The sequence below is a fragment of the Neolamprologus brichardi genome, chromosome 20 (genome assembly GCF_056152115.1).
Source record: "Neolamprologus brichardi isolate AB-2024 chromosome 20, ASM5615211v1, whole genome shotgun sequence".
Classification (NCBI taxonomy): domain Eukaryota; kingdom Metazoa; phylum Chordata; class Actinopteri; order Cichliformes; family Cichlidae; genus Neolamprologus; species Neolamprologus brichardi.
Genome location: NC_142123.1, coordinates 32,766,449 through 32,792,951, shown reverse-complemented (window position 1 = coordinate 32,792,951; position 26,503 = coordinate 32,766,449). Strand labels below are relative to the sequence as shown.

The following is a 26,503-nucleotide window of genomic DNA, read 5'->3' as shown; positions in this document are numbered from 1 at the left end:
TTTATGTGAAAATGTTTAATAACGAAGAACATTAAAACATTCCTGTTGGTCACATGTCGGCAAAGTTATGTGACATTAGTGACGTTTGTACTAACTTGGTTTTAAAGCCTTTACTTTAAAATATACGCCGTTCAATAGCTGAGCTTAATCAGAGAATGATCAAAGCTCATGTAGAAACAAACAAATGAACAAAAGATTTTCTCCTTCATTTCTGTCAAACAAAGCTGTATGAAACGTTTCCAGCTGTTAGTATCATGGTTGCTAGGCAACCTGGGCAGCGCGACGGAGGCTAGACCGTCCCATTTCACAAGCCTCGCACTTCCGGCCTTAGCGGTCTTTAAGTACGCGGCCCTTGAGGATCGTTGAGGCTGCAGACCCTGAATTGGGATACAGCCTCTGTCTCTGTCCACAGCATGTCTTTATTCTGTCTTCCTTCTCTCACCCCAACCAATCACAGCAGATGGCCCCGCCCCTTCCTGAGCCTGGTTCTGCCGGAGGTTTCTTCCTGTTAAAAGGGAGTTTTTCCTTCCCACTGTTCCTAAGTCTTTGCTTATACAGGATCTGATCGTTGGATAATTTCTTTCTAATACTGTGTGGTCCTTACTTTACGATATAAAGCAGCAACTCGTGATGCTCTTGGAGCTAAATAAATAAACTTGAGTATTCTGGGTTGAAACTTTTTAGTAATAAATCTCAGCTCTGTGAATGTGAAATATAAAAGAAATTACAGATTGACAATGATTTGATTTTTAATAAAAAATGACTGATGCTGTCTTTTCGATCTATCTTCTACCTTTTATAGCAGCCGGTAAAACTGAAATATTCTTTAATACTCCTAAATATCGTTTTCAGTCTATGTGCTTAGAGAATCTAGGCTGAATACTCAATATACTGAATATTCTGTGGATATTCGTTGAACGATTGTCACGTCAGTTCTTGCTGATCGCTGTTTTCTTTGTCTTCAAACTCATAGCTAATCAAATATAAAGTATGAAACGTTTTTATACAGCAAAGCTTGGCACAGCAACAGCACTGTCTGATAAATGTCATGCAATCATGCCTCATTTGCTTTCTGTTATTACAGTGCATTTGCTGTTTACTGCTGGACCTAAATTATGAGACATATTTAGCTTTTCCTCCTTTAAAACCAACAAACACGCACACGCTCCATTTCTCTCTCGTAGCTGTAAAGCGTCCTCCTCGTGTTTGTGAGTTTTTACTACCAGACGGCAGCAGTAAATCTGCAGCGGCCCCCCGTCCAGAGCCAAACATTACACGCAGTGCCCCTTTAATGGACCGTAAATTAGCTTTGATGCGGCTGCCTGTTGGTTTGAGGGAGTGTGTGTTGAATGGAGGCATAGCACGGTGAAACAGATTCAATAAACATGGAACCAACTTGTCCGAAAGATAAAACACAGCTGTCGCACAGCTAAAGTTACATTAAATATGTTCATATCTTTTATTTTTGTGTCACAGAAATCAATTCAAGGCTTAAAACAGTCTCATCAGCGTCCTCAGCCCACAGGCTTTACAATGAAATGTAATCAGGAAATGATTTATAATTATGAATCTCGTTGATTCCTGTTTCCTCGTTTATCCACATGGTTTCTGTTTGGATGTTTTGGTGCTATCGAACACCATCCTTCTGGAAACATCATGCCTGCAGCTCCTCGCTTTATTCTTTGCAAAGACTGTAAACTGTAAGAAAACAGATGGATTTAAAGTACTGGGCCACTTAAACACTGCAGAAGCTGCTCGGCCATGGAAACCTAAGCCTTGAAGCTGCTGGTGCACAGCTTTGTGCTGATGTTAATGCCACAGGCAGTCTGCAGTTACCGGTTTAGCAGACTGTTGGTGAGATTTACACCATCAGCTCTGAAATGCGACTGCAGAATGCAACAGAGTGGTTTCTAAAGACTCCAGTGTGGCAATAACATTGATTATATTTGACTGTGGAACATCTGACAGGAGAGACGTTTCACAAAGTGACTAATTTGCGCATCTTTAGCGCATCTTATTCTTTCCCAAATGATTAAAAGTAGACTGCGTGGCCCGGTGCGTGATTTTATACGCTTGTGACAATACGACTGAAAACGCCTGAATTCAAAGATTAAGAAGCGTGACCCAATACTTGAGTGTTTATTTAAGATTTCTTCCCATCCTGTATCAGAGCCAGATATTATCTATTAGTAAACACAACCCGCAGCCACAGGAGCTACACTTAGTGCAGAGGTAGACTTTCCCCGCTATGATTAAAATCGATGCAGCGTTCTTGTACTTTCTTTCTCTAGCATCAGTTTTTTGTTTTGTTTTTTTGCATCAAGGTTCAATAACTTCAGTGTGTCTGAGGCTGTTTGATTAGGTGGAAGATTTTTTATTCCCCAGTCAGGCCTGTTTTTCTTATTTATAAATTAAGGTGCTTTTTAAGCAGATCTATAAAAATATGGCGTAGAGCTCTGGATAGATCTGTGGTGGATCTGAAGATGAAGAAGAAGAGAAGAAAATGAAAAAGGTCAACCAACTACATCACCCAGAGTGGCCCGAAGGCCCGCAGCCATTCAGCAGAAAATAATCTCAAACATAAAGCATGGTCGACCTATGAGCCACCTCCTCTGTAATGCATACACACATTGTATATGGATACATGCTCACATAGTACTCAGAGTGCAAAGGCACAGACTCACAATGAAGCCTGATTTATATTTAACTCATTCAGACAAAAACATGACTTTAATGGTTTAACTTATTCACTGACCCAAAGAGTATTACTGCACACACACACACACACACACGCAGCAGTTATTGTACAGTAGCTGTAGCATGTTAGCAGCTTTAAAGCTACAGCTGACGATTTGTTTTAATGTTTTTCAGTCTGAACAAATTAAGGAGATGAATGAATATGAATGCCGTCGTATTCATTCAAATAACATTTGTGTAATGGCACGTGTACCTGGATGTTCAACGTGCCTCTGACAGACGGAGAGCGTGTGCCTCCTTTAACACGTGAAATAAAATATTAATTAGATAGAAAAATTTATTTCCATGTTTTCTTGAGTGACTGTATCAATATCTCTGATGATAAAGAGTCATTTCACATGTTTGTGCTGGTCAGAAAATGAGTTGCAAATCATATGATGAACATAGAATTACCACATGGAAACAGCACAGTGCCGTTCGCTGTATCTCAGGCTGCTAGTGTGTATTTAGTTTGCTGAAAAAGACGAACAAAAGCTCTGAACAAGTGAAACAAAGTGAGCTGGAGCTCGACCAAAGCTGAGCCTGGGAAAGCCTGGCCAGACTAAAGTCGCACATCAGTCAAAGCTTAGCTGAAGTTTAGCTGGACTTTAACTGCAGCCAAAGCAGCATTTAGTTACACTTCACCACAGGTTAGTAGTCAAGTCAAGTCATCTTTATTTATATAGCACATTTAAAAGACATCAAGTGTCGGCCAAAGTGCTGAACAGAGGGATAATATAATAAAAGAATTAAAATAGAAAGAAAACATTTTAAAAAAGAATTGTAAGACATGTAAGAGTATATAGCATATAATGTACATAAACTGTACACATTCACACACAAGCACACATATGTGAACATAACGTATAAACACATACAACACCATCCAATAAGATAAGAGACCAAATAGACAGAATAAAAAAAGATATCAAAGAGATCCGAAAGCCTTGGAAAATAAGTAGGTCTTGAGATTCGATTTAAAGACTTCCAAGGATGAAGAGAATTTTATGGAGGGGGGGAGAATATTCCAGAGTCTCGGGGCGGCAATGGAGAAAGCTTTCACCTCTAGATCTGAGCTGGGAGCGTGAAACTGATAAAACCATCTGACCGGAGGAGCGCAGAGATCGAGTGGGTAAGTGCAGGCTAAGAAGATCTGAAATGTAACCTGGAGCCAAACCATGGAGAGCTTTAAAAACAAATAGTAAAACCTTAAAATCAATTCTATGTTTAACTGGTAGCCAATGTAGAGATGCGAGTACTGGGGTAATAGTCTCTCTCTTTCTAGTGCCCGCTAGTAAAGCAAATGATCTGAAATTAGCCAGATCTCATCCAGAGCTGAGCTGACGTTCAGATTACCTGGATTTCTGCTAAACTCCATTTTTAGTTACCGCTCAGCCAAAGGTGCTCGCCATGAACTCACTCAGACCGCGATGGATGCTCAGCCAGCAGAGGTCAGTAAAACGAAGCTTTCAGAGTAAAGTTGCTCTTTATAATGTAGAAGGTTGTGGCTGCAGAGTGGGGTGATTAAACCAACTAAGACTCTGTGTGTGTGTGTGTGTGTGTGTGTGTGTGTGTGTGTGTGTGTGTCTGAGAGAGAGAGAGCCTGGAGCTGCTAATATTAAATAATGGATGGCAGCATTAGAGGGCTTGTAGCTGGCATGTCGAGAGAGGCATTAGAAAGTTTATATTGTCTCTCCGCGCATCGCTCCCTCCTTTCTCCACACATTTCCTTTATTTCCTTCCTCTCTCTCTCGTACCCTTTCTGTTCTCTCCTCCATCTCTCTTGCCATCTCCCATTTCTCCCTTCTTCCCGCCCTCCCCCCTCTTTCTCCTGGGTCATTATCTACAGCTGCTGGAGCCAAGTCTCCGTCCTGCAGCAGGAGGAGGACAACACATCGAGTGGTAGCTTGACGCGAAGCCAGAGGAGGGAGATGGAAGGAGGAGGAAGCAAAGGAGGGAAGAAAGGAGGGAGGAAAGAGGAGGTTGAGTGAGGACAGTCAAGAGAAGGGCGAAGAGGAAGAGAAAGAAGAAGGCGAGAAGGTCAAGATGAACAAAGTGTGAGAGAGAAGAGGAGGAAAAACAGCGTATACTGAATCTGTAACTCTCAAGCAGTCACATACAGACCTTACTATTTACTTACTCAACCTTTTAATCATATTTTCTGTAAAACGGGAGTTATTTATAAACCCAGCAGTGCCTACAGGCTAAGTGTCCCCCACACTGCACAGGAAAAGAAATCTGCAGGAGAAGCTAAACACTGAATCGTTTATACCTTTATTTATTTATTGGTCCGAACAGTGGTTAACATGGAAAATACTGAGAGACCCTGTAAAAGATGCAACATTAATAAAAATGACAGCTGTTGTGCCTCAGAAACTCTCATAGCATTTAAAGTTAGAAAAATGTATCGTTGGAGTTGGACAAACTCAAAGCCGAATGATAAGAAATTACACTTTACTGCAGTTGGTTTCACTGAAATCTGAAGGTTTTTTTTTTATCTTTTCTCTTTTACAGTGTATACACGTGAAAAAGGAGGAAATAAAACCTGAATCCAGCGGAGCAAAACGGTCTCATTCAGATATCTGACTGTAGTGACCCTGCAGCTGGAGTTGGAGCCAGCCGTCGTCATAAATAACGGTTTTACAAAAGGGGAGTGTCTCGGGAGGCACGGGTCAGCCCAAATATTCTGAGCTGCTCTCTCAGTATGTTAAATATTTCATGGCCTGAATTATGTCATCCTGCACCGAGCCACGATACCAAAGACCAGACAGACACAAGCCGAGAGGGGGAGGCTGGCGAGGAAAGATGGAAAACACTGAGAAGGTTGGAGAGTCACTCGAAATCTAAAAACTGATTCCCAGCCATAAGGACTAAAAGACAAGCAAATGCCGCTTCCCAATTGGAGCAGATAGAAATCCAATAATGCAGAGTCAGCCAATGGAACGCAGAGACCGATCCTTATCTCCCACCTGTAATAGGGGAGCCAGCCAATCACAATCTAATAGAGGGGCAGACAGCCAATGATAATTAGTTTAGTGAGAAGAGCAGGAAGGACAATCAAATTGTAGGGAGAGCCACCCGATCAGATACAATGGAAGAAGGAGAGAAGAGCTGAAATGAAAATTTAAGGACTTTTAAAAATGCATTTCTTAATATTTGTATTTTACTATTATTTCGAAATGAGGAAAAGCCTTCGAGCTTGTACATCTTCCAACTTTTTGCATTTATAAAAAAAAGAAAACATGAAAAAAAGAAGAAGAAGGTTGTCAAAGGAGCTTCTGGACTTCTTTAAGTTGCTTGAAGACGTTTCACCTCTCATCCGAGAAGCTTCTTCAGTTCTAAGGTCAAATGGTGGAGAGTCCCAGATATAAACCTAGTGGGAGTGTCCCCCCAAAGAGGGACAAAAGGACCCCCTGATGATCCTCTAATCGCCTGAGTTAAGGTGTGAAAGCAGGTGTGGGTCCCAATCAGCCAGAGTTTCGGGTGAGCTCATTGTGAAACCTGGCCCCACCCTATCATGTGATTTCCTGAGGTCAGATGGCCCAGGATGTGAGTGGGCGTTAAGGCGTCTGGGGAGGGATCTCAAAACTCTGGGACTCTCCACCATTTGACCTTAGAACTGAAGAAGCTTCTCGGATGAGAGGTGAAACGTCTTCAAGCAACTTAAAGAAGTCCAGACGCTTTTCTTTGCAAGCTCCTTTGACTACGATGACCTGGATGACCGAGAACCTTCACAGACAAGAAGGTTGAAATGTATCCACTCAAACTGAGCTTAATATGATTGGATATTTAAGCTCTTTTCTTTTGATTTTTAAACAGCGTGCAGGCACACAGAGGAGTGGCGCTCGACTGCTTTTCTTTCAGTCATCACAAACATGGAGTATGTTCTTCACTAACTCAGCACTTGAAATAATCACACTTTGATGTGTTTACGTGGTCCAAAAGCTTTAAATTAAGAACCACTTTTAGAACAGCTGCTCTTTGGAAGTTGGAACGTCTTTCATACCTAAAATGTTTTCACAGGTTCTTCACGGAGAGGAGTCAATGTGACCTGAAATCACAGATCCTTCAACATGATGCCAGATTTTCTTTTTGTATATTTTGAACATTTTGTAAGAACAAAAAACAGAACCACAATCATCCTCTCCTGCAGTGACCTATAATGTCACCTGCTTTTTTATTCCCTCATTTCATCTCCATGACTTTCACTAATGCTTCTTATGTTAGTCATAGTTTGCATCTTTGTCTGTGTCAAAAAATTCCTTTTTTATCAACTTTTCTCACTGGCTAAAAAGACCTTCATGCAAATGTTGCACCAACAACCCAGAATACAGGTGCCAGTGGGTTTTCTATAAAAGCTTAGAAAGAAAAATGGGACAGTGAGCATAACAGCTGAAGGCATGAGTGTGTACACAAAAAGACCTTTTAATACCAGCGGAGAAGAAAAGAATCTGCTGAACATTCAACAAAATCTCCTCAGTGAGAACAACCAACAACCGCACAACAACAAGATCCAACTCAGAGTTACAGCAAATCTTCCATCGCCTTCATGGCCGGAACGACCTCCAGAGGCGCCTCGGGGCGAAAACATACCGTTAAAGCTCCAGGGACCTTTGCGATACGCATCGGTGTTATTACTCACGAGCAGGCAATTCAATTGTGTTCATATGGCGCCGGCTCAGGAAACTGTTGTCTCAAAGAGCATAATTGTAAGATGATGACCAGACAGCAGTCGTTACTATAGTTGACCTTAGTTATACAGAAGATCAATTATTTTAAGTTATATTCTATATAAAATGAAATATAGGATGTGTGGTTTCCCAGTTATCTGTAATAGATATATGTGATTTCGATTACTGGCCCGACACTCAGAGATATTTGAATTTGTTCATTTATGATGTAAGAAATAAAACTTTTTGAACAGTCAAACAATCCAAATACGTACTAAATAAAAACACTTCCAGATGTGCTTATAATTAACTGTTGGCATCAGCTTTGCTGTACTTTTATGGTTTAATATGACACCAAACAAGACAGATGTTGGCACGGTTCATTTTTTCACAAATTTGTTAATAATGATGTTATGTAAATCCAAACAATATGTTAATACATTTTTGGCAGCACTGCTGATCCACATCAGACTTCGTATTTATACAATGGTTTTCATGCAATCAAAAGCAGAGTGTAAACTGATACAGCAATATGGTAGTTATGAATATTCATATTAAATGTGGCAACTTTCCAATGTTTAAAAGCTCGTCTGTGACCCAAGAGCTCAGACTCTAGCGTAGTCCAACAGGGTTACCGACGGTTCCCTCGTCTTCCAGGAGGAGCTGTTATCACAGATGTCTTCATACAGCCATCTGCTGCACACATGACGCGCTCATCAGGACTCGACCTGAGCAACAACGTGACGTTAAATGCAAGTTTACTGAAGAAGTGATGGGTTTTTTTATTGTGATCAAATGAAATATTCAAATACACCCGGGCCATTATGTGCCACGATGAGCAGGCAAAATTGGCGTTACATTATTTAAATGTCTGCTGTCAAATTTGCAGATATAATTTTTGTGCTAATTTACACCTTTTAAGGAGGTGGGGTTGTGCAGAGGCTCCACTGTTTGTTTTTCCCTGGAAGTGGGATTCTTGCAAAGCTACTCCAGCAAAATCGAGAAATAAGAACATCCATTCATTCATCCAGTTTCTTCCACTTCATCAATCCAGTTCAGAGTTAAAGGTGACAACAACTCTTTAAAGTATGATTTTGTTCAACAGTTTTGTTATTGAAAGGCAGAAAACTGGTCTGAAGATCAGAAGATGGTCTCAACTGACTGTGTGTGTTTGACTGACAGCAGCAGAGAAACTGCCCGAGCGCTGATGTTACACCGTAACGAGACGTAAACACCATCGGATAAGGTTTTCATTTCAGGGATTTTAATCCAATCCCGAGCATTTGTGTCATCGCTGCATTAATAATTACAGCTAAAATGAGCCTTTTCCATTTCCTGCATTCTATCAGCTCTCTGTGAAAATTAACTTTTGCATGCAATGAAACCACGTGTCCAAACAAATGAGTTAATGCAGCTTCTAGGAACACACAATATTTTACCATCTATGCTTCACACAACTGCAGTGAAAAGCGGTGGGAAAAGGGTGAAATTTGGGGGTTTGAGCTTCCTGTATGGCTCCCCGTGAGTGCCCTCTTCTGCCTCCAAACTGTTTGAATTGTTCTTCACAAGGACACCGGTATCGACCGGACAAGTTTGATCACCAGCTCAGTTTGTTTTTCCTCTCTGAAAACTTCTATTCTGGGTTACATCAGGCTGCTAAAAGCCTCTCTGCTCTCCTCCTCTTTCCATCCTCATCTTTCCCCTCCTTCCTCCATCACCTCTCCTCCTTTTCCTAAATCCTGTGCTCTCCTTCCGTCTGCTCCCTTTCTTTCTCCTCTCCTCCTCCAGTGTAATCCACGGCCATGTTTAATTGATAGAGTGATGATGAAAGTTGCAGGAGGAGGGATGGTTGTTCCATGTTTTCTCCTCCTCTGGTGAAGGAGATCCAGCTCTTTAAGCAAACTGAAATCCTGCCTCTCCATCCCCTCTCTCTCACATTCCTTTCTCTGTTATTTAAGCTCTTGTTTTTTATTTCCATGCATTCCTTTACTCCTTTTAAATCTCACCTTTTCCCCTTTCAGTTTTTGCATGAAATCATCTTTTGCAAAGACAGCATCCTTGTCTGAAACCCTAACATATGGCTGAAAGCCGCTGTCACACTTAGATTCAGGTAAACACCTTTAAATACAGGTGTGGACAAGAGCTTTGAGTCCCTGGGAACTGTAACAACCCTTTTGGGTTATAGCACCACTAGGGGGGGTTGCCCTAATCCGGTCGTTAAGTGATGACGTGACGAATCCTACTTCCGGGCCTAAAGTAGTCTGCGTTTAATATGGCTTTTGTGCTGTTAGCATGTTTAATGTTTTGTATTTTCTTCTATTTAATCTCAAAAAGCTCCTAAAACAGTCAGTGTCAATCAGTCAGTCGGCTTTTATTACCGCTAATCATTTATTTAAGCTCAGTTTTTAAAACCTTAGCATGTAACTACAGCCCAGCCCATGCAGCAGTATATGAATGACTAACCTCGTATTGTGGATGGATTATCTCAGTTGTTCTCCTGGCTGAAGTTTGGTCCTTTTACAGCATCCTGCCATGCGATTACATTTGTTCCTGACCACCGAGAACACTCACGTTAACTTTTATCGAGTGGAAAAAAAGTTAGCTTGTTTATATTATGCTAACATAGCTGTGTCACTAGCGGTCACGTAGCACATCATTAAATACCAGCTAGCCAAACTTCAGTAACCCTACAAACGTCACTGCTGTTTAGTTTTCTGTCTTCATTTATGTTGGAAGTGATAACAGAGCTGTACGTTTTAATTTGTTTCCAAAACCCCGCAGTCAGGACATGCTATATTGTATTTAGATAGAAGCTAGCGAGCTAACTTCCTGCTAACTTCTAACTCCGTTAAATGTCATAAATTCCGTTTTCATGGATGCCTGGATGTTAAACTTAATTGTTACACCTGGTAGAGCAGAACGCTGATCATTTTATTAAAGATGAAAGACTTTAGACAGTTTTCAACTCTCAGTAATGCCACAGTGATCGTTTGATATATGGACCTGCAGCGGAGTTTAGGCCCAGACACGGCTAGTGACATCAGACTTAACGACCGGATAGCTTTGGGAGTCTTCTAGTGGGTGTGTGTTGTTAGCGGCAGCCATTCCATGCTGCTCATGTTCTTTTCTCTCAAAAGAAACCTTACTGTTGTGACAAGCTAGCGCCGGCGATACCAATCTCCACGCATGTATGCACGGACGACTACAGGCGTGGAGACCTGGCTTATAAGGTGTAATGTTGCTGACAGCGAATAAAGGTCTGTCATTGGATTTAACCGACTGGCTTCGGGTTATTCAGCTAACCCCCACACCACACGCTAGCCGCTCCTTCCTCGCCAGACCGATGTTACAGAACGCCCCTTAAAACCATGAAAATATAATCTTTAATGCAAATATTGTGGCTTTACATTACCTTCTGATAGCCTTTTGTGACATTATTACAGTTTTCATCCAAGCCAGCAGACCTCTGTTATAAAACCATAGTTTTACCTCATGGAGTATGATGGACAAACAAGGTTTTGTCAAAGCAGTCTGATTGCTTTAAACAGAAGATGACAACTTAAAAAAAATGTCAATCCATCCGTAGTAAAAACCCAACTACAGGACTGACAGGGGAGAATTTTTATATTGCAAAGTCCCTCCTTTGTGAATCTGACTGCCTCCTTCATCCCCTCCTGCTGTCTGTTACATTCATTATTAATCATTTAGATTCAATTGCATGAATACCTTACAGCAATTGCTCTCAAAGTTTTTGAAACTGAGCCTTTGATAAAACAAATGTTAAATGCACCCAACTGAAAAAATGGGACGATTGTTGTGAGAGAAAGGAAGCAAATAATAAACAGACAGACACGTGAATCCGATGACGGGTGAGCTACAATCAAAGAAATCCCAAAAATAAGACGGAAAGTCTATTTTCAGCATGTTGTTATCTAAAGCTTAGAGTTCCAACATCCAGATCAAAGTGAATCAAACTCTACTGTACAGTGACATCAGAGATATTCTGGACAAGTTTAACGAGCAAAACGAGCTCTGCTCACGTGGTCCGCTCGCTAACGTCATGGCGTCTTATTTATTTCATCAGGAAACGAACCCTGACAGAGACGTCAGCTTCCTCCTCTTTCAGTCCCACCAGACCATGTCACAATAAAGACCTCAGAGTGATTCATCATAAACCAGATATGATATCAGGTCCAGCGTAACCCTGTCCCAAAAGCTCCACTCATCACCTAAAAACCATGTGTTGCCTCGGAACAAGTGAACGCATTGTTTTTATGAGGATTCTTGAATATGACTTGTGCTTTGTTACAACTTTGTTTAGCCCTTTAAGCAATGACCAACATCTGCTTCATATTAATAGATACAATGAGCTGCTCTAATTGCCCTCCATCAACAGTGCAACGTAATGCATCTTCAATTAGAAAGAATGAAAAGCCATTATCTGGTCTGACAGCTCTGCAGTTTATATGTGGCTTGGTTTGGGAAAGTTGCAACAGTTCAATGAAACCAAGAAAACAGGAAGTGAGTCCAAAAGCCGCAGCAATCCACTCTGCTGTGATTCTGCAGCCAAACTAATGTAGAAAATGTCCATGTGACTCAGAGATTGATGAGGAAGTTACTGTGCTGAGGCACAAGTGAAAAAGTTGTGCATGGCTTAATGCATCTCATCTTATGTTTGGAGTATATTTGAACAAAATTAGATGTGTGTTCAATACTGAAAAGTTACCAGCTGGGCTTGAATGTTGTGGGGAAGAAGGAAAAGCAAGTGGACAGCTGATAAGAGAAACTTTATATTTTAAAGAGAGGGGTACATTGTAAGTTGCCTGTAACCTTAATTTTGCTAGTCTAGCAAGTGTTTTTCCAATCTTTAAATGTAGGGGTCAAAGGGAAACAAGGATAAGCCAGAATGTACAGGAGGGACGTTCCAAGAGCAGGTTTAAATAACAAAAAGCAAGCCTTTTTTACTGTTCTGAAATCCCCAAGAAAGGCAAAGTCTGAATAGAAAACAACAATAAAAAATACAGGTAAACACAGGTAAGAAAGAGACACAGGTGGAGCCAAACCCAAGTGAAACTAATCAGGGTGAAGCAGACGCTCACAAAGCGAGATCAAATATGATGCAAAAGAAAACTAAGTTGTAAAATAGTAAGGTCAAAAGACAATGAACATTGAGACATGGGGACTAAAACTAAACAGAGGGAAGCATGGAAGGCACAGAGATCTGTCCAACAGCCAAGAATCACAGCTGTCACAAATGATGAGCTCAAACAGAGAATCGACTGTCAGAGAAAATATTCTGACTGTTGAATACATGCAGGACGACATTTTAGATAAGACTTCAATAATGTTATTTAAGGTTTTAAAGTTTTATTTTCATAGTTATTTAGTAATGACTTTTTTCCACCTGCAGGGAAAGTGATGATCAGGTGCAATCTTCTTACTTTTTCCCCACAGGCAGATGTTTTCTGACCTTCCACATGGTTGATGTCTGTGATATGTTGAGCATGTTTTTAGAAGGTAACTACGATTAAATGATCAGAAAAGGCCAAAACCTTTAGAGCAGGCCACTTCATTCAGGTGTGTACATAATGTAGACTCCCACTCAAAGGAGGAAGCCCTGACTGGTGTTTGAGAGGTATCCTCGTTAGGCCTCTGTTTTAGCACTGAACTTCTTGACCTATTTACTGCTGACAAAAACAGTAATAGTTGTTTGACCTGCTTCCAAACATGCCTGCCAAATGCAACTCAAATGAATGCACCATCATCATGTTTGCTGACGACACTGCTCTGATTGTTGGTGTCAGCACACAGACAGGAGGTAAGAGCTGTGCGAATGAAACAAATAGATGTGAATAAAACATTAGACATTATAATGGACCCTAGGAAGTCCTGACAATAACCTCACTGCGCGTCAGCATCCCTGCTGCCAAAAAGTTCAGGAACATCCCTAATTCTCGGCATCGACGAGGCCTTATCTGGGTATCAAACACTCCCTGGCATAATAAAAAGAAAAATAGCACCTATGGAGTTCTGTTCTGACCCAGATTTGCCTCAGTGTGCTGGAAAGATAATGGTATGATCCTGTATTGATTAGTCTTTAATCTACTGGGAGATTTTAGAGCTGAAATATAAATATAAACTGAGAATCGATGTGGCAGTGAGCAGTGAGCTGTAGAGTGCTATTATTAGACTCTAGACACTGAAAATAAAACCAACTAAAACTCTCCCAAAATAACAGACATGCTGACAGTTTCTGTGTCCTCACTTTTGGACAAATGGTACATAAAATATCAAATAAACCATGAAAAGCAACCATTACTCATCAGGTGAACAACCAGGAACCTCTTCATGTTCTGGTATAAGTTATTCAGCTTCAGGTGCTGTGTTGAAGTTTAAATGTATAACTCTTTTGGGCAAGCTGTTTTACTTTTTGTTCTCAGCTGCAGGTTTATAATAAAATAATAATATAATAATATAATAAATAATCATGCAAGGCTGAGCTGAAAGAGAAGACATGAAGTAAAATGGTGGTAATAAAACAGCCCCCCAATAAAAAAAAAAACCGATGCACATCACATGAAAACACAACAATAAACTTAATAAACAATAAATTAAATTAAAGCCTTTTTAGCCATCCACAAAGCAAAATCCACACAATAAAAATCTTCATCACAAAATGGAAAATATCTTTTAATTTAAAACAATGTTTAAATTAAAAAGTAAAACCAGTTTGTGAATCTCATTTAAGATGTTCAGTTATGTTGGGTTTAAGGCCCCAAATGCAGACATTCGAGTCGGACAGGTTACACAAACCAATGAACTATTTAAAAGAACAAACAAGGAAACAAACAAAAACATAGAAATTATATCAGAACTCAAAGTTAGGAATACAGGGAGATCAAGAAATTAATAAAAAAGACTGAAGAAAATACAAGATAAGCTGGAGACAAGGGGGTGATGGTCAAAAGAAACAGCTGGGACCAATTCACAGGTGGAAACAATGAAGGCAACTGGAAAAGGCAGGAAGTACGTAGATGCAACACATGAGCCTTCAAAGTAAAACCTAAAGACAATTAGCCAACAAAGGCAAACATGAAGAAGGACGTGAACCTAGAAACAAAAAGACATAAACAAACTAATGAATATATAATTTCCTGATTTTGTCTTTTTTTTTAATAAACAACTATTCTTGTACAATGAAAATCATACAAACTCAGGCATGCACATATATTCTCACATTTATTTACCAAAACTCTGCTTTATCATGTATGATTGCACTGATGATCTATGTGCATGGATCTGTGAAGTGACTAAATCCACAGTGCTGATGGACACACCTCTGTGGGTTCAATTCAATTCGCCTCAAGGCGCTTCATAGATACAGAGAAAACCCAACAATCATATGACCCCTATGAGCAGCACTTTGGTGACAGTGGGAAGGAAAAACTCCCTTTTAACAGGAAGAAACCTCCAGCAGAACCAGGCTCAGGGAGGGGCGGGGCCATCTGCTGCAACCGGTTGGGGTGAGAGAAGGAAAAGGTTGTCCTCTAAAGGCAGTTTATGTTAGTGCTGGCAAATTAACCAGCGATGCTCTATTGTTTTGCTGTTTTTAAAGGCACATGCAGCACTTCTAAACTTCTAATTTCACATATTTGTAGTTTTCAAGTTTTAAAAAATAATTCTGAGAGCTGCTTTTGTATGACGCATAACTTATTTTTGCTAATGAGGAGGTTTCTCATATAAACAGAGTGAAGATGCCAGCTTCCACACAGCAAAGGCCATTTCAAATAAACCAATTATTTAAGATTAAAACAAATATACCGTTCTTTGTGGGCATTTCTTTTGACCTCAGGGAGCTTTACGTCAGTTCAGAGAATAAAATCATTTGCTTTCTTTCTACATCTCCCTCTCTCTCTTTGTTTCTACGCCTCGTTCTTCCTATTTTCTGCCCTCTCATTTTCTCCTGTATTTACATCTCCCACGCTCTCTCCCTTCTCCCACCTACCCTCCTCCTCCTCCCCCTGCATACTCCTCTCCTTGTTATGAACTCATCGGTGTTTGTTGCTGAGAAGAAGCTCACGTTGTTTCAGAGCGTCTCTAATGTGCTTTATTTGTTCATTTTGCATAATCTACATTTCCATGTTTATTTTTACCTCTCTCTCTGTCTCTCCCTCTCTCTCGCTCACACACACACACAGACACGTGATTTGAATATCACATGATGTTTTAAATGTTTTAGATAAGCTGTACACGAAGAGAGAGGAAGAGGGAAGTGCAAAGCTAAGGAAAGAGAAAGAAAGAATGATGACACATTGATAAATAAACTGCCGTGTGCATGAGCATTGCATTTGCTTTGACAAAGACGATGTTGCTCTCTGACTGGCTGCCAGATATCTGTTGAAGTGTTCACCAGTTTCACTGAAGAGTTGACTCTGTATGTAAACAGAAACATTTTACACTCATCTTACATTTTGTCATCTGTCAGAAACTTGGTCAAACCTCCTCAAGCCTGTTTCAAACCTGCAGGATGCTTTGACAAGACGATCCCTTCCAGATATTCCAGCCATCTTTAATGTAACTGTAAGAGGCCTTCAACACATTTAAATTCTATATGACGACTTCTGGAACTTATCAAGGCCCTGGAAGATCTTCATGAAAGCTCAGACCACCTGGAGTCTGTTGGGAGAGCCTTCAATTGAACTACTTCCGGAACAACTTCAAGAATATTCAAGTTCAAGTCTGCCTGAAGCCTGTCACATGCACTGGAAATCTTAAGTGCTCACGTTGAAGACAACTCAACTTGGTGGTGCTCCTAAGAGTTGTTGACCCACCTTGCCCTCCTGTGAGCTGTTAAGGTCACATGGAACAAGGTGTAAGTGGGAGTAGACCCTTCACAGACTCTGTTCCATTGGCCGTCTTTTAAATAATTTAAATCATCCCAACATCTTAAAGCGATTTTTAAAAGTCCACTAAAAAAAAAAAAAACAGGAAAAAGAATCCCTTGACCGTTCATGACACCACCTCCTCTGCAACTTCTTCAAGAACATCTAACCTCCATAATTCCTTGTGTAACAGGGATTATTGTAACTTCGTAAAGAACATGGAACTCCAATAGCAGCGATAACACCACAGACTTGGAACCCCCACAAATCAAACCTTCCCTGAGAATATCTAGAACTTTAGCAAGGACATTTGAAAAATGTGGAAAAAAAACCATGGAAAGTGGCCTAGAAGAATATTAATCACTTAAAAATCCAAAATCCTTTTAAGGAATCAATGACTGTAAGGATCACAGGAATATCAAGGCGTTAAGGTCCAGTGGAGTCACACTAAGGATTTCTGGATTATCACCAGGAAAGTCTAGAACAAAACTAAAATATCTCATAAGAGGTTCCAGAAGCCTCAAACCCCTAAATTACATACAGGGGTTCCGCAAGACCCCCGTAAACAACCCTGGAACATCTTTAAAGTTGTGCATCAAGATCCATATAGCATCAAAGAAGTCTTTTAATTTATCAAGGACACCAAGAACCTTCTAAAATTGTTCTTGAACAACTTGAAGGATGGATAGAACTCCTAATCATTCACCAATATATATTCAGCATTCTTTGGATTCACCTAAAAAAGCCTGAACAAGAGTTTATAAAGTCAGCAGTGCAGAACACAGAATCAATATGATACTCCAGGCGATAAATGATTAAAGCAGGAAAAGATTATATTATTCCTGAACTGTGTCACGGCTTTACTTTGTCAAAGTCATTAGTCACTTTCTAATATCAGTGGCCATCCATAGTTCATATTACACTAAACGGCTTAAATATCATCCTTGTCTTCTCTTCCTGTGCTGTTCTTTATTTCTCTTCCAACACTTCCCACTGTAGCTTCAGTGTCTGTAAATCAGCTTAATGTGAAATCTGTGCTGAGGGAAACAAGCTTTGACCCTCAGACGACCGGCACGGCTGCGAGCTTTATTGGAGGCTGTGGGGGAGACGCAAGGATGATGGGAGGGCGGCAGAGGTCGACAGGTATATTCAGAGCTCAGATTTAATTTCCTCTGTTCTTCTGAACTGATTTTAAAGTTTTTACTGAGGACATATGAATATCAGTTTTTTTTAAGCAGTCTAAGTTTTGCATAAGGTTGGTTGTTAGCGATGCTAAACCCTCTGAACAGGCACACGTTACCCTCTATAATAATGGACCAGCAGCAGCTGGGTGAAAAAAACAAAAAACAAAATACAGGATTTCACCTTGGAACTGGAGACTTTCCTGTTTTTAATAGCAAGTCAGTCCCTACTATAGCGCTGTGTATTTATAACCCTGTAAAATAGAAGCGCTCACACACTCAGAGAACACTGCATTTACTCACATTCATTTCTCAGAGATATCCTGACATAATAAGGAAATTAAACCAAGTCTTGACTTCACACTTTAATCAGGGGCCTAACAGCTAAACTGGTCAAAGCACAAGAAGTAGTATTATTATATTGTAGCATTTTTAGGTTCTAGAGCAGCGGTCCCCAACCCCCGGGCCTCGGACCGGTACCGGTCCGTGAGTCGTTTGGTACCGGGCCGCGAGAGTTGAGGCTCAGGTGTGAAATGTATAGTTTTCAGGGTTTTTATCGGTTTTCAGCGTTATTTTGTTATCATTTTTATCGTTTACTCGGTTTTCCTGGGTCTTTTCACGTGTGTTATGAATAAATCTTCTTTTTTTCGGTACTGGTACTAGTTTTATTTTGTTGTATTTATCCGCGACACCTTAAAGGCCGGTCCATGAAAATATCGTCGGGTATAAACCGGTCGTGGCGCAAAAAAGGTTGGAGACTGCTGCTCTAGAATACATGTTTTTGGAAGATTACTGTAGGGATGGGCCATACAATATACCAAACAATGACCTTGCCCAAAGTCTAACCAAGTACTTAAAAATGCAATTGAAAATGAAAGTATAAAGTAAGTGTAAATATATTGTTAAAACATGTGATGCTAACACACTGTGACTGAAAATAGAGCAGAAAGTACTGGCAGCACCCAGTGGTTTCCCTCAACCTCATAGTAGATAAACCTATGATATCAATTCTCGAGTTATCGCATTCCCAAACTTGGGTGTCCACACCGCCCACCCGGCAGGGTCACCCTTTAATTTATGGCTCAGGGGTAAAGAAACTTGGCAGAATAATGGTACAACATGAGATGCAAATATTGATGCTATGAGTCGTGTAATTTAGGCAGAATTTGTGCTCTTATTTTATCTGAAAAGAGAAAGAAACCTTAGAGTTAATTATCATCTACATTGGACAACAGAAACAAAAGTTTAAAAGACCCAAAAATTAGACCCCAACTTGAGTTGATAAAGACAATAGAGGGAAGTTAAGTCCCCGCCCACAGTGCAGCTGTGTAAAGGTATTCAGGTCCCCAAGGAACATGAGTAATACAGAAACAGTTCAGACGACACTGACTTAAAGTGCATTCATTACCTGGAGACTTACCCTGACCTTAAACCAAGTCTTCATACTAGTTTTACAAATTATAGTCCATTATGCTGACGGGTCCTCACAGTGTCTCAATATAAATAGATCTATGTCCCCATAACATAAGTAAAAAGAGTGTGTGTGTGTGTGTGTGTGTGTGTGTGTGTGTGTGTGTGTGTGTGTGTGTGTGTGTGTGTGTGTGTGTGTGCAGTTGGGTGCATGCACATGTCTGACAAACCATCTGTCTCAATTTCTGTCACATACAATCATACTTTAATCAGTGACGAAATCTTATGACCACAAAAACCACCTGAAAAATCATAGGCTAGTGTACGTAACCATGGTAACAGCCCCAATCCCATTTAGGCTCGGCGGCATGGAAGTAAGTGTGTGTGTGTGTGTGTGTGTGTGTGTGTGTGTCCGTGCGTCAGGGGATTTGTGATGAAATGAGGATTTCCTAATCACAAAGCAACAAGATAAATTACTTCCTTGCCATGTTGAAGGACACTGTGAATGGTGTTTGGGTGCGTGTGCATGTCTCTGGGGCAAAAGTAAAGAATCAAATCCTTAATTATATTTTGCAATAAATTCCTGGTCGTGCTTGTTGAAGGGAAGAGACCGAGTGTGTGCACATGCTTATGTATCTCTGTGAGGACCAATGAAGGTTATTGAACTTGTAAGGACATTTCAGTCGACACAGAGGGTTGAATGATTGTTCGGGTTTTATTTTAGTTGAGGTCTAGAAGCTATATTTCATCATATTATATTGTACAACTGATTAACATAAAATGTAATTCTGGTAAATTAAATATTTCTATTATGATAGATGATAGATATCCATCTATTTTTTCTACTTCATTGGTTTGATTGAATTTTGCTTTTAAGTGATATAATAGTTTAAAACGACACTATCTATATGTATGTGCAGCAGATTGTGGTTATGGTGAGTGTTTTCTGTGAATGTGAAGAAGGTGGAGGAAAATGTGTTCAGTGTTGCTACATGAATAAATATTAACATCATTACACACACTGCAGCTACAAAGGTCACTGATTTCACAATAAAAGATGATCCTGCCTGAAAATGTCTAACAGAATCAGGTGTTTAAAGAATTAATATCATAAGAAAACAGTTTGTACAGATAAGGAACCATTTTAAACATCATCTAATTTGCATGCACTGCATTTAGGTACTATGCTAATATTTGGGATATTACTGTATAGAGACTGTTGCAGAAGTAACCCAGCGTTTAGTCCAGAACTGGTCTAAAACCAGAAATCACTGATTTCACTTCTGAAATCACTTCTGAAACTAGTCTAAACCAGTCTAATAATATTCAGAATTCATTCTATAACCAGATTGAAACCAGTCTAATGTCTAAAGCTAACTTGAAAATCAAGCAAAACAAGTTAAAAAAAAAATCCAGAGCAAAAACAGTTCAAAGTCTGAAACCAGCCTAAAACAAGCATCTCGCACTCAAAACCCTGGAGTCATCTGGGATTACTTAATGAGAAAGAGACAGCCTGAATCCACTGAAGAAGTGTACGTTGCTGACTGACCTACCTGCCAACCAGCTTAAAAAATGGTGTGCAGGTGTACTAAAGAGAACTGGTTCAGTTCTAAAGGAAACTGGTCACACCAAACTCTGATCTCATTTATTTTTCACTTTGTAAAAAGCAAACTGAGAAATAACTGAAATGTTTTTGCACTGGGGCCGTTTCATTTGCACATCACAGCTAACAAAGTCTGAATATTAGTCTGGAGATCCCTGCTGAAGTCATTCATGAGCACTTATTGCTGTGTGCACCTCCACATTACAAAAATCTCTCTATTAGCATACTCTGATTTGTACCACCTGATAATTACCATGTTATATAATGACCTGTGGTAAATGTCATGCTGCTGCTCCGACACTGTCTGAATGGAGCACCTTATACAAGTGTGACCTGTTACATAACACGCACAGAGGGGAGCTATGCAGACTCACTTTCTCATTGCACTGTGGGAGAATAAAAGTTGATTTAAGGTGTAATAAATCAGTTGTATATAACTAATCGAGCGTATTATTATCATGACATCATAAAATGAAAAACTGTTCACAGGAGAGATAAAAGAAAACATGACGGTCAAATCAGTTAATTTATTTAATTTTTAACAGCAAACTAGGAAACGGCACCATAAAAGTCACTGAGGAAAATGATATGGTTAAAAACAATAAAAATGTAACTTTTGGAAAAGTGAACACAAAAACTGGACTAAAGTGTCGTTCATGAAAATGTAACTAGAGCAGGGAAACTGGATTGATGTGCTAATATATAGAAGACTTAGTAATAACTATTTTTGTCATGGAATTAATGCATTAACAAGAAAGCTGCTCTTTTTAAATGCAATTTACGATTTAAAATGTAGAAAACGTCCAAAATGAAAATACTTTGAGAGGTTTACGACTCATTAAAAGGAAAACCATCAATCTAATCCGTATGAATTTGAAACCAAAGAAAAATGAACTCCAAGTAATTGTTATTTAACCCTTTAAGACCTACCATAGAACCACGTCCGCCAGAGCTTATATTATATTTTTACATGTTGTAAAATATAATATAATCAATACAACCATTACAGTCTAAATTTTAATAATATGTCTGCATGAAGTGCATAGTAATTACATAAGTTGCAAAAAAGTGCAATAAACTACAAAAAAATTGAAAATCGTTTTTGTTTTTTTAACATATATTTCTAGTTAGAGAAATTTAAGAGGCTTATCCCTCAAAACTGTAAACACAAAAAAGTTGCACAAAATAGTTTCCCACCACAGGAAATTTATTTTGAGTGTCTTCATAGTTTTATTTTTGAAATATACCAATTTTTATACACTGCAGGAAAAACGAAAATAAATATTATAATGCAAATTTGCAAAAAAGCAGCATATGCATCAAAATAAACTATTTCCAGCAGTGCAATATGAGTCCTAAGCATCCCAGAAACGACTCAGAAAGTCATAAAGTCAAACATAACTTTTAAAAACACCAGTATAGGCTCATGAGGCCTTGATGGTAAAAAAAAACAAAAAAAAACTACATTTCCGCGAAAATGACGTCACTTCCGGTTTTGGGCAGGTCATGGCGGACATGCGATAGTTCGCGCTGATGGACATAGGAAGTGTTATGAACAGCTGATCAGATCGGCAAAGCGTGTTTCTGGAATATTATGTTTTTGTTGCTGCAAGCGCTTTTTATGCAGTTTTTGCAAAGTTATATGTGGAAGGAAACTGTGACCGAGGACAAGCTGATGGCATAAAATGTAAGTACAACTCCTCCGGTTTCATATGCAAAAAAAATTATTGCGCTTCCTCACATGGTTGCAGAGCTACCGGGATTTAAAAATAGTTACGCAAAACGGAGCATGCCCACTCCGACCGGCTTTAAAGGGTTAATGTATCCAGCACTCATCTGGACTTCTAGATCTGCTGCCCTTCACTTAAACTTCCTGCATAGATCTAGAACAGCATAGATCAGAGACTCATTACAGTTGCTGCCAGGAGTCGATCGATCGCAGCTTATTGATCGGTGTCACACTGTGGCCCTCAAAGCTCTCCGCCAAGGAGACAGCAGTTGATTTCTCCTCTGTTATGGATCTCTGGTGGAGTTCTTACTCCATCGCAGCCCAGTAAGATAGGATAGATGTAAGGTCACATAGATCAGCAAATCCCTATCAAGGTGATCACGTGATTCCCTCTATTTTTCTCTGTGTCTCTCTCACACAGGACAAAGCTAAATTAATCTTCTGTAAGATTAAAAAAAAGAGGCAAATTTCATTTAACTGTGTTGTTTGTTCAGGAGTTTTCTTTCTACCTTTGCGGAGACCAACATTGGTGCAATACTGTCATGAACTCTTACCTAATAAAACATCAGGAACCAATGTTTTATTCTTACATAATATATAAAGTCAAATCTTCAACCATCTCTTTAAAGGTAGGTGAAAGCAACATTGTGTGGTTCTCTGTACATTCTTCACTTTGCTAAGGATCTGTAGGCAAGTTCTCATCCAACAATGTAAATGTTAGAGGTGGGAATCACCACACATCCCACGATACGATATTATCACAATACTTAACGCACGATACAATATTATTGCAATTTTTAAAAATATTTTGCAATATTCAAATTCTGTACATAAAGGTAAACTTTATCATTTTACATTAAATAAAAAAGTTTTAAACTTAATTAAAATAAAACGTGTCTTAAATGAAAATAAGTAAACTGTCATGTTTATTGCTGCCAAAACAAGTTAAACACATTTGGACAGTGAAGGAATGTCAGGATTCTTGCTCAGAAAAAGGATCAACATGCTCTGAAGTCAGAGCACAAAAACCTTTTTGTAACAAAGTATCGATTTCTGCTGTCCCTGTATCCATACATTATTAGCAAACAAAATATCACGATGCTACACAGTATCCATTTTTTCTCCCACCCCTAGTAAATGTCACAGTCATTGGTTAAATTAAGACTTTTGCCTTGAATCCTTTCCAGCATCTCAAAATCTTGCCAAAGGTTCAGATTCTAAAATCTCACCTGAAGCATTACAGTATTCAAGAATCGCGCCTTATAACTTTTCAGAATCTTGTCTTAGATAACATTCAAGAATCAGTCTATTTCTAAAATCCTACTGAAAATTTCCAACAGTTAAAATATGAGAATTGCACATCTGAGCAACTTTGGATCTCCAGCAAAGTACTGGAGGTGAGAAATCAACCACATGTGCCAACAATATTTCTGAACTAGTGAAATCGTTGGTTATTTTAGTCCATTTGTGTCGGCTTATTTTCACTTGGGTGTCACTTTAGCGACTTTAAATATTTAAAGGCACTCAAACACACGGTGCATGAGTCTCAGAACAATCAGCCCATGCCCGTGGCCATTTTATATGGCAGCCTGTTAGCTGAAGGATTTTTTGGACTCTGATTATAATTTTTTCATTTTCTTCTACTTGGAGCTGTGTTTGTCTGAATCCTCTGCCTCCCCTCCTCTTCCTCTCTATTAAAACATTAACAGTGTATGCCATGTGTTGAGATGGCCTATAATTCTGTTTTATAAGGCCAGTGCTGCTCTTGCTCTCAGGCTCATATACATCCTGTTCCTCAGAGGAAATGGCTGCTTCCTATCTCGTTCCTATAAATAATACGATGGTAAAGTGCTCTGCAGCAGTGCAAACTCTGTACGGCTGAACTATACAGAGGGGGTAATAAAGTTGCTCTTATACGCTCGTGTTTGTCTAATGTGTTTCAGGTTGGATTAACCTCCCGAGAGCCATAAATGTGTGTTTGACCCGTACTAACAACCAGTGTGTTCTCCCAGAAACTAACCAGAGCTTGACTGGTGAAAAATGAACGCGATTAAAATTCAGATGATTTTGCACAAACTCACCAAGCAAATAGCTGACTATCTTTTAGCAATATTGCTTTGTGCTTGAATAATATTCCTTTCATATGCAAAACTATGAAATTTATGATTAACTTAGAAATGTTTAGAAAGAAAACGAAAACAAAGAAAAAGTGTGGATGAGCTACTCCAACATCATCGACATATTAACTGATCCAACACTGAGTTGGGACTTTGAACCCCCTTTTAGTGTCTTTTAAAAAGTTTTTTGCTTCTGAAAAAAATCTCGTTAATATTTGAAACTGCACCGGAGAGTCCTCGATACAAATGCGTCTCGTTTGTATTCTAGTCTAGTTTCCGTGTCGTGGCCACTTTTTAATTTCCAGCTGAACAGTAGAAGAAAATCTTAATGAGATAATTTCAGCTCATCAACAGGTGAATAGAGTGTTTCCCCAGTGAGGTAAACTATTAATTGTTCCATTTAAATGCTTTTTATCAGACCACCTGAAGGAAAGCGTGGATTATCTGAAGTGCAGACAAACAGCGTGCACATTTTCCTGGCAACAGCTCTCTGAATGAGCTCCAGCAGATTATGTTTCCCCTCACATATATTGCTTCTGGACGGGCTGCAATGGGTTTATGATTTCACTTCCAGTTTATTTGCGCAGTGATAAAACACAGGAGCAAAGCAATAAAAGCAGCGCGATGAAAAACAGTGATAACAAACTGAACAAAGAGAAACAAATGAGCAGATTGGACCACAGACAAGAAACAAGCTGGAGAGAGAAAGGAGGAAGAGAAGCAATGAGAGATAAAAAGACGAGTGATATGCCGGGGGATGTAAAGAAAAGAAGAAGATGAAAGAGCGGAGGACTGTACGTAGAGAAGAAGGTTTAAAATCCCAGCTGAAAATCAAAATTCAAGCTGCATTTGAAAGTCTCTGAAAGTCAATCATTGTACAAAAAGCCTTCATTTAAAATCAGACAACAGCAAAAATATGAGAAATAACATTCATGTCCCTGATGATCATGTTCCCATCATTCATCTGTTTTTAGTTAGATTTACTTCAAGCATCTATACTGAACGGGTGTTTCCTGCCTATATGACTGTTTAAACTGCTTCCTACTTAAAAGCATATGAAACATAAAGACCAGACTGAGAGACGGCTTCTTCCTCAGAGCTGTGAAATCCATTTCAATGCTGTGACCTTTTGCACATATTTATTCTGCACGCCTGCACGAATGGATAGGGTGGATTCAATTTTTTCATAGTGCTGCTTTTTATAGTGTCTTTCTTCTGTGTTTGTACATAGATATAAAAGTGTAGTTCTGTGTGTATATATGCATGTATAGTATATACATCAGTATGTAAAAAGGGTGAGCTAAGTGCTTCCTCTCTGTGCCGAGAGCTACCAAACAAAATTTCATTGTTTGACACACATAAGAAAGGATTCTTATTCTTAGTCTTTTGAGCAACTCAAGAAACACTGTATGCAACTGTATATAAAAGATGGCCATTGACATCCTGGAATCACCCACTGCTGTGAAGCCTCGAGCCGTCACCATCTTTTTGTTTTGAAAGCGAGGAGTAAAGCGTGGTTGTCACATGTCTCTATTCCACTAGTACCTACTCGACTTGATTCTACTTGATTTCAGTTGTTTTCCATTACAACTGAGTACCAGTTCAATGTTTTTGGGGTCATTATACCAACGTGGTCTTAAGTCCCATAATGTCATTTGTATGCAGCACAAACAACACAACAATGGAAAACCCTGGAAAACCCTATAAACGAGTGGAAAAGACCAATAGCAGTGAGTTGTGAGTCACACAGAAGGCCAGCCCTAATATCTCGCTTTATCCTTCTTTTTGATTCCAGTGAGTACCATAATATGTCAGATTAAAATCATGCTATAGTCAGTAGATTTAAAGCTACTGAATGAGTCCATAGACTCATTAGAAAAGCTGTTACTGAGGCAGGATTTCTCTAATTGGAGTTCTTCTTGCAACCACAGCAGTCGCCCCCTGCTGGTCTTTGGAAAGAATGCAGCTTTAAGGCGCTTCTGCATTGGCTTCAGTGCTTGAACACAAACTAGCAGATAATGAGTCAACATATTTACCACTCTGATGAAAACGTGTCCATACTGCTCAGCATTACTGGGGCCTTCATACAAGCACAGATGCTAACTGTGGGTCTCTCTGCTCCAAAGCTCCGGGGAAATGAAATGATGTCCATCATTTCCAATATCAAATTTCATT

At 39.5% G+C, this 26,503-nt stretch overlaps 1 protein-coding gene across 1 annotated transcript in view; it reads right to left on the bottom strand.

The window, feature by feature from the left end:
* Positions 1-26,503, bottom strand: part of kcnd1 (potassium voltage-gated channel, Shal-related subfamily, member 1) — an 82,155-nt gene that overhangs the window by 22,271 nt on the left and 33,381 nt on the right. The window lies entirely within an intron of this gene.